The following is a 9,739-nucleotide window of genomic DNA, read 5'->3' as shown; positions in this document are numbered from 1 at the left end:
GCTCCCTTGGGCAGCCACACGCTTGATATCATGGGTGGGCGGTCAAGCAAATAAAAAAGGCACCATATTTTACATGCATATCGGCCAAAGCATTTCAAAGCACAACTTCTTTCTCCAGCAGTCTCTGACTAACAATATCATCGTGAATTTTGATGTCCGAAAAAAGTCTTGAACAGTGCCACATGCCCAAAGATGCAAGTATAAGTGATTGCATTCGCCGAAAGGCATCCCCTTTGCACTCGGTGAAAATAGCCTAGAGCTCCTTATCGTAGCCGTATTGGGCATTCCCTGCAATCATTGCATTCCAAGAGACGACATTCTGGACACGAAGCTCTTCAAGCAGTTTTTGCTCCCGCATTCCAAAATTCCTTGGTTGAAGCCCAAAATTCGAAGATGGCACCCCGACCGAGCCGACCAAACTGGTACGAAACTGGCCCTCGATGAAATTTAATCTGGAAATTTCTTGGTGACTGTAACTTTGATTGCTGATCTTAGAGACAAAGGCACTCCAAAAGTTGAGCACTTCAGCCCCATGCATTCATATCAACTTTGACCCTTCATCAGCAGAGCAGTTGCCCAATCCGGTATGGATCTGCAAACATGTTGACTTCAAATTGCCATAACTTCTTTATCGTAGCTCCAATTGATGAGCCGTAAAGGCAGACCGGTAGAGCACTTCAAGCATTGCAGTTCTAGATCATAAAATCCCATGTGTCCTCCCTTAAAGAATACTCCTTTTTAGCATCATTAAGGCAACTGTTGGGCCTTTTAAGCCGCATCTGGCATACATTAATTGTAAAATCAGCTTGTTACCATGCCCTGAACATTGATCATTAATCAGGTAAGCTTCAATACGCTCAACGTGCATTTTTTTGATATATTCTTAGCATGGTAGTGGATCTACACGACACTGCCACCTTTCAAAGGTTGATGAGCCATGCTTTCAAAGAATATCTTAGGAATTTCTTGGAAGTATATATGGATGATTTATGTGTACATTACAAGCTCTCACTTCAGCCCCAATATTGAAAGCACCAGATTGGAATAAGATATTCCATATACATCTTGATGCTTCCAATTTTGCCATTGGGTGTATATCAGCTCAATCTGAAGACATAAAATTTGTTTTTCCCATTTCTTATGCTAATAGACAGCTGAATGTGGCATAGAAGAATTATACAACCACCAAAAGAGAAGGATTAGGGATTATCTATGACGTAAAAAAGTATAGACATTACCTATTAGCCAACAAATTTATGTTCTTTGTGGACCACCAATCTCTATTATATTTGGCCAACAATCCATGCAACACAGGGAGAATAGTGAGATGGTTCATCACTCTTTTGGAATTCGATTTCACTGTAGTTGTAAAAAAGGGCACCACACACCAAAGAGCAGATCATTTATCAAGGATTATCTCAAGGGAACCACCAAAAGGGATAGACGATGATCTACCAGATGCATATCTATTCTTCGTGGAAATAATACCCCGTTGGTAATAAAATATGGTTTCATGATGACCATAACTCAAGTAAGTTCTCAAACACCCCATTCTATTATACCAAGATTAATTGGGCAATCGGCTATGTATCAATTACTAGTTGGAAGGCTATAGAAAATAAATAGAGATGGAATATTTCTTTTGTGTATTAATCCTAAGGAGAAAACCCAATACCTAATTCAAGCACACATCACCATAGTAGGACTTCACTTTGCAGAAGACCAAACTATGCAACGGATCTTGAATCTTGGAGTATTTTGGCCAACCATGAGGAGTGATGTTCACTTATTTGTGAAAAATTGTCTTCAATGGTAGAAATCAAACACACATACCTCACATGACATTATTTCAAATCTCACTAGTTCCTAAGTGGAGTAACTATATAGCTACTTATTTATCAAGTGGAACATTTCTAGAGGATATGAGTAAACGCCACCAAAGAACTATTGAAACTGAAGCAATAGACTAGGCTCTTATTGGAAACCAATTGTATTAAAGAGGAAAAGATCATCATTTGCATCTTTGTGAAAATGAAGATGAATATATACCCACTCTAGAACAAGCACACACTGGATTAGATGGAGGTCACTTTTCTAGTGAAACCACCACTAGAGAAATTTTAATGGTAGGCATATGGTGGCCAACACTTTTTGTAGATGCCAAAGAATATGTTCAAAGGTGTGATGCATGCCAACGAGCAAAATGACAACAAGAGTAGATAGCATGCCTTTAAGACCAATGATGGGGGCTAGAGCTTTTGCAAAATGGGACATAGATTTTGTCGGACCCATACAACCACCTGCTTATAGAAATCAAGATCAATATATCATTGTAGCCATAGACTATTTTACCAACGGGGCAGAATAATGCTAGAACCACAACTGCATTCTTGTATGAGAATGTATTCACAAGATATGGACTTCCAATAGAAATTGTCAATGATAGGGGAACTCATTCCTCAATGAGGTAACTAAGTATTTGTTGAATGAACTTATGGTCATCCATAACAAATCCGCTCCATATCATCCACAAGCAAATGGACAAGCTAAGCACACGAATAAAATTTTTAGCTCGATATTGACTAAAGTGGTTAGTCAGTACGAATTGATTGGAAAATGACTCTACATGCCACTCTATGGGCGTATAGAGTTTCATTAAAGACAACTTTAAATCCTACACCCTCAGAATCTTGATGCCATACTACCGATAGAATTCCTATTGCAAACACTAAGGGTAGCTAAAGATCTTGAGTGGACCGGACATGAATTGTCAAAGAAGCCTGAAGATTTAGAAAAGCTTGATGAACAAAGGCTAATAGCAGTAGCTCACATCTATGCACAAAAATGGAAGCAGAAACAATTTTTTGATTCACATCTAGTCACAAAAATCTTCGAAAAAAGGGACCTAGTTTTTGTTTATTCCCTTAAGCAACACATTTCCAAATTCAAGAAAAAGGGAAATGGACCGTTTATCATTCAAGAAATATCTCCAAGTGGAGCAGTTAAGTTGTCCACTATAGATGGTGAACCAATGGATAACTGGATTAGTGGATGCCACTTAAAGAAGTACCATTTTCCACTAACCAATGATTTTCTAGAGAAAATGCATGCAGCAAAGCAAAGAAAGATTAAACGACAACATGTTATTGAGATGAAGCTCAAGAGGAAGCTCAACTTCGAGTACTCAAGAGGAAAGCTACTTTCAAAAATCAACAAACACCTATTTCCATCAACAATTTGGAACCAAATGAAAGATTATGGGAATCACAAAATGATGCAGTGTCAACGGATGATGAATGGTTGGATGGAATTGACCTTCACATCACTGTACAACTAAACAATCATAGCACAAATGCATTAGTAGACACCAGAGCTCGAATGAATGCAGTCAGTTATTCCACTTACAAGAAAGCTACGAATCAGTCTTTAACATCGGGAATATCTGCTATCAAAGGATGCAACAAAATCCAACACCGGCATTGGGAGTAGTCAACTTGAATGTGATAGTAAATGGATTTTTATGCCCTCATCAATTTGTATGCATACCATAAGAATATATGAATGAAACGATGATTTTTGGAATCTCATGGATGCGAACATACAAGATAGTACCAGATTGGGACACCAATCAACTCAAGCTATCACTTAAAGGAGGGAAACTCTTAGTTCCAATTGCACCAAGCAAAGAGGAATGGAAAAGAGGTCGCCCACAAAAGTAACTAGGGAATAATCAATCTATGTCAACCTCTAGAAAAGCGAATGCTATAAGCAACATGGAAGGAGTCAGACAAATTTGAGTACCAAAAGCACAGATCAAGGACAATCCATCTCAAATTTGGGTGCCCAAAAATTCATCTACCATACTAAGAAAGTTTCACATCTACTAACTAAGAGAAAAACATCTTTCAAAAGAGAAACTAGCACTAGGTGGGTTTGGAAACCAAAGGAGCATTTATCTTCTCCACAAACTGTAAAGCTGATGAATCAGTGGAAAGTTAAATCTCACAAAACTCCACCACAACAGTTCATCAACGGAAAACCAAAATACCGATGGAGAGTTAAATCTCAACAAACATCATCATTGATACCTACAGCTCAGGAAATAAGTGTGCGAAAGCATCCAAATGGTACAATCACACAGAGAGCAAACAAATTACAAAATTTGCTATTTAGAAAACAACAACAAGAAACCTCGACCATGAAAACCCTTGAGTTAAGTACTCAAGATCCAACTCTTGCACCGCATACTGGTTCAAATTTCATTGACCTTCAAAGCATGATAGAGCCAACCACGGCTATGCATAGACACAATTGTTGAACCCATGCACATAGTCATCCCGGAGTACTCCATCTAGGAGAGGTGGAGGGAAACTTCATTTGTTAAGGGCAATGTTTGAAGAGGGAGGAAAAAGTTGGATGTTAACGTGTGGTTTTTTGCAAGTTTACATAATAATGCCCTTAAAAATTATCTGCAGGGGAATTTTAGCTGATAACATCTCCTCGATGAGTGTAACTAGTGTATATAATATCAAAAAATAGATTTTGCGCTTAATTTCATTAATTTTTCTTGATATTGGAGCTTAAAATGGAGAAATCCACCATAAAGTAATAAAATAGTGTTTTCAATATTTTATTATTTTCTTTTCTTTTTTCAATAAATAGGTAAAAAATTAATAATAAATAGCAAATGAGCTCAGATGGAGAAATTGAAGACGGATAGGCACAAAAAATTTATCAACAATCACAACGACAAACAGAAGCGAGAAGCCTAAATTAGGCTACCAGGGCCTATTTTTGCAAATTCTTGCAGAATGAGCTAACAGAGTTCTCGATTGAGGACAGTTTTGAGTCTGACGAAGATTTCACGACCTATTAGGACTAGCGGGGGAATCTGGGGAAAAATAAGTTTGGGAAGTCCGAGTATAAATATCGAAGGTAGCCCAAATCACCTCATTTCCACTAGTCACTCTTGGAGGAGAGAGCTCTCTACCTTCTTCGCGTGTGATTTCCGGAGTCCACAGTTCGCCCATTTTGAGCGCCATTCCACATGAGACAGGTAAGTTCTAACTCATCAAAGAGAGGTTCTATACAGTTGGGTAGTAGGTCTAGGCCTAGGAAAAAACCCTAGAATCCTAGCTATGTACGAATTCCGACGAACCAAAAACGACCATATCGGCCTGTCAACTCAACCGAATTGGACAAGTCTTGAACTGTAGTATGCCCCTAGATAGTAGAACACTTCAAGATCATTAGATGACCATTTGGCAAGGGTTGAGGGGGTCCCCAAGTAGATAATCTAGGTTTATGCCACATGTCAGAATTGAATTCTAACTCCACGGGCAGCTTATAGACAAGGTCTATACAAAATGTACCTAGATGGTTTCAAGGAAAAACTCAAGGCAAGCTCTCTCACAGCAGGAAACATCTCAAAGACTACAAAGCGTGAATTTTGGCATATGGAGTCAAAGTGACTTCGATTGAGCCCAAACTAGATGAGCAACATTTGGACTATGTAACGGACAAGTCCATGGCTTCAAAAGTGACCAAAAAACTCTACACACCAAGTAGTAACAAAAACTGGTGATTTTGGAGTCGACAAGAGTAAGAAGTGATGCCGACATGACCAAATCTTACCAAACTCAATTTAGGACTTTGTTTTAGATGTAATGAAGATGTGTAGGTCATAAAATTGTCTTTTCAAGCAAAAAATACAATTGTTGTTAATAATACAATTATTTACTTTTGTGCAGAATTGGCTTGAAAATCATCATTTTGCTTCACCTATCACTTGTACACATCTATCTCATGAAACATATTAAATATGAGCCCAAAAGATCAAGAAAATCTTAGATTTTGTCCAAAAATGCACTAAAGGCTCTTCTATCCAAATTTGGAGTTATTTGCCACCATATCAGTTGGAGCCGAGTTCAGTGAAAATGGCCAAGGTAGCCTTCCTATCAAAAGAACAGTTTGAAGAACACAACACCACAGTCTTCACCGACAGATGCAAGAGTGAAGATGGAAATTAGGTAGAGTTGCATATGCTACCCAAAGAAATGTATGATGTAGCTGTGAAGCGAACAACAAAAGAAGCCAACAGAAGGTTAGGACTTTGAGAATTTTATGATTAAGAGCCATGTGGAGTAGACTTCCAAAAAGCTTATGAACTATTGTCAACAATCAAAGATGATCGATTTGCCCAGATCACAGATTAGCAAGGACAAAAAGCCGCAGTGGTCATTAACAAAGACATAGTGGCTGAAGCACTAAAACTGCCCACTGAAGGTATGACAATGAGGGCCAGAGATAGGAAGACAGCTGGAACATTCACAAAGGATACAGTTGCCGCCACCTTCTCTGGCCTTATTTTAAAGCAAGTGGAGGATCCTGCCCATCTCTATCACTAGCACTTCCACTTCCTCACAAAGAGACCACCAAGATACACTACTCCAAATTATACGGTTGCAACCACCTTCACGCAGGTATTGAAATCAACAACAAGACAAACAATAGATCATGTGCTCTTACAACACTCAAGAGCACAAAGAAGGAAGGAAGAGTAACATATCTGGGAGCTTCAGAAGTTCTAACCCGGATTCCATACCATGCCACTGGGATGGCCGATAACTTGCCGCAAGCCCATATTAAAATACATGGATAGTCACAGCTCAAGCCTCTCCACGAGACACTATATCAAAGAAGAAAAGAATCTGTAAATCAGATGAAGAATTAGCAAAAAGCTCACCTGAAGCCCATAGCAATGAAGAGAGTTATGATAACAAAGAAACAAGGGCAAGGAGAGAAGAAATAAAAAGAAGAGCAGCCATAGCCCATCAAGAAGAACCTCAACAGAAAAAATCAAGGTTCAAAAGAGAGAAATAATCTTATGAAAGAAGTCGCCAAGCTGCAGGTCAGAACCCAAGATCATGGAGTCCAAGGGAAATCAAGGGTCCTAGAACCAAGAACCTAGAGAAGAAGATCCAAAGGACCTGCTCAAGAGGATGTATGAAAAAGCTGAATCCCTGAAGATACAAGAGGATTTAAAAGCGCAAAGAAAAGCGAGAGAAGAGTCAATTGTGCAACAAACATAGCAAACAGAAGCTGCAAAACCGACTGAACCACAGTAGGAACAAGGAGAGATGTCTCCAAGACCACCTTCACCCGCTACACCATACAAGAAGATCAACCATGTCCTAGTCCAAGCCCTTCACCAATAGACAAATCCAACGAAGGTGATGAAACAAAAGGTGAAGAGAAACAAGAGGAGGAAGTTAGTAATGAAGAGCCCAAGGAAAAAGACAAACATGAAGCTGAACCTTCTACAACACCTCAGGTAGAATTAGCTGAACCATCTACAAAACCTCAAGCAAAATCCATTGAACCATCTAAAGAGCTACATGCCAAATCTGCTGGACCTTCTAAACAACCTCAGGTAGAATCTAAAGAATGGGAAACAACGGATGAAGTTATCATCCAGGTTAATGAATATGCAAAGCAGATGCAGATGATGACGGAGAAGATGCAAACATCAACTCTTAGCCCCATTGCTAAAGCTCGAGAGTTGGAACAAGTGATTGATTATCTCCAAGGCAAGCTTGAAGACAGGATGAACATCATTGAAAATAACCAAGTCCATATCAAAGAGCTCAAGAACAAAGTAGAGCAACACATTCCCTAAGATTGGGAGATTGAGAGGTTAGGGAGGAAGGTCAAGAGGGGAGCAAGTGAAAGATGGATGTCAACAAACATTCCCCCCTTCCTTGGGTAGATCACACCTTTTGGAACAATGTCGTCATCTTTTGAAACCAATTGTTCCAAGTTGTAATGAGTGAAGACTTTGACCAATAGTTTTTCACCACCCTAGGCGTTTTATCTAGTTGCAAGGGTGGCAAGGTACTCTCCCATGATTTTACTTGAAACGTTGTTTTAGGTGATGGATTTACAATGGGAGGTGCTATTCTTTCCTTGTTTTTTTGTACAATTTTGGTGGTAGGTGGAAGTTGTGAAGAAGCTTGTGTTTTTGTAGAAGAACTACATGAAGAGGAAGAAGCTTCATTTATTTTTTCTATGTTTGAGCCGAGCGTTACAAGTCGTTCTCGGTTGGGTACCCAAAGTAGCTTCAAATCAGGTGTATAGTATTCTGTGATCTTTCCCTTCCCAGGGTCTTTAATTGGATTTATTGTTTCAGGATTTGACTCACATGGGTCTGTAGGTGAGTAATAAGAGCACAATTTACGTTAAGGCACCCAGATTTGACCATTCCCTTCATAGTAGCCTTGGGCTTCCAATGGTCGTTTAGGAATCCAACACGACATTTTCTTACATTTCTTAAAGCAAATTGGGGTGTCTCTTACAAGGCTTTTGTTTTTTAGCATAAAAAATGGCCACTAAAGATGCTTTAGGGACCCATTTGTATGTTTTCTTTGTTATATTATTATGAGTCTTATGTGTCTCATGCTTTGTTTCAACTAGAGAAGTTGAACCTCTAGAGGGTTGGGTTGTAGGTACAAATGGTTCAACCCCTTGGACATGCAATGTTTTGGGTTGTATTTCCTCAGGATGTGATATCTCAGGGACAATCGCTTGGAAAGGCTAAGAGTTGGTTTGTGTGTTGTGACACTTCCAGTCCCCCAATCAATAGTGCATTTGGTTGTTATCATCTACGCGCATCCTAGGTTAAAATTTCAAATTTTTCTTCTTGTTATGCACTCCATACATAAGGACTTTATCCCCAATCTTGATATCCTTGTTCTTTAACAGACGGTCAAACCATTTTTTTCTCCTATCTTTCTCCACAAGTGCATTTTGCACAGTCAATTGTCTTTCTTCATCTAACCTCTCAGGGATATATAAACGCTCAACTAAAGGGTTACCATTCCAACCTTCTTCTGAAGCTACCCACAGACTAGGAACTACAAACTCCCATGGCATAACTGCTTCTTGGCCATATACCATCTTGAATGGTGTACAATTAATAGCCACTTTGTAAGCAATACAATAAGCCCATAGAGCTGATGTCAACTTCAAATCCCAATCTATGCGATGAGCTTCCACTATTTTTGTCAAGATAGAAATTAAAGTCTGTTAATGCTCTTAGCTTGGCTATCTACTTGTGGATAATAAGGTGTAGAATTATGGTGGGCTATCATGAAGTTTTTCGTGAGTTCCTTTATCACTCCATTTATAAAATGAGTACCATTGTCACTCACAATCTCAAAGGGACAACCAAATCGTGTAATAATGTTCTCAAAGAGAAACTTAGAAATTGACCTTGCATCAGCCTTGCATGTCGCCTTGGCTTCCCACTTTGTAACATAGTTAGTGGCAACAATAATATATCAAGATTGAGTGTTACGAGCTGCCGGACTAATTGGGCTTACAAAGTCTAAACCCCATTTTTCAAATGGTTGAGTCACTTTAATAGGATGTAAGGGAATCTTATCCTTTTGTTGTGTGATCTTGTAACATTGGCATTCATCACCCCCTTTTGCAAAAAGTGATGCATCCTTGAATAAGGTAGGCCACCAATAGCCTGATTGCAACACCTTTTTAGCAGTTAGTTCCCCTGAAAAATGTCCTCCGGCTATACCCATGTGGGCTTCTTTCAGTATGTATAAATACTCATCCTCACAAGCACAACGTCTAAGAATATCACCCTTCCTAGATTGTAGAAAGTTCTTGCAATTAGAGAATAAGGTTCACATTCCTTTAATAATTTTTGAGCTATATCCTTACGAAT

The sequence above is a fragment of the Adiantum capillus-veneris genome, chromosome 28 (genome assembly GCF_014529385.1).
Source record: "Adiantum capillus-veneris isolate H3 chromosome 28, ASM1452938v2, whole genome shotgun sequence".
NCBI lineage: Eukaryota > Viridiplantae > Streptophyta > Polypodiopsida > Polypodiales > Pteridaceae > Adiantum > Adiantum capillus-veneris.
The sequence above is the reverse complement of the archived record's forward strand: the minus strand, read 5'-3'. Positions refer to the sequence as shown.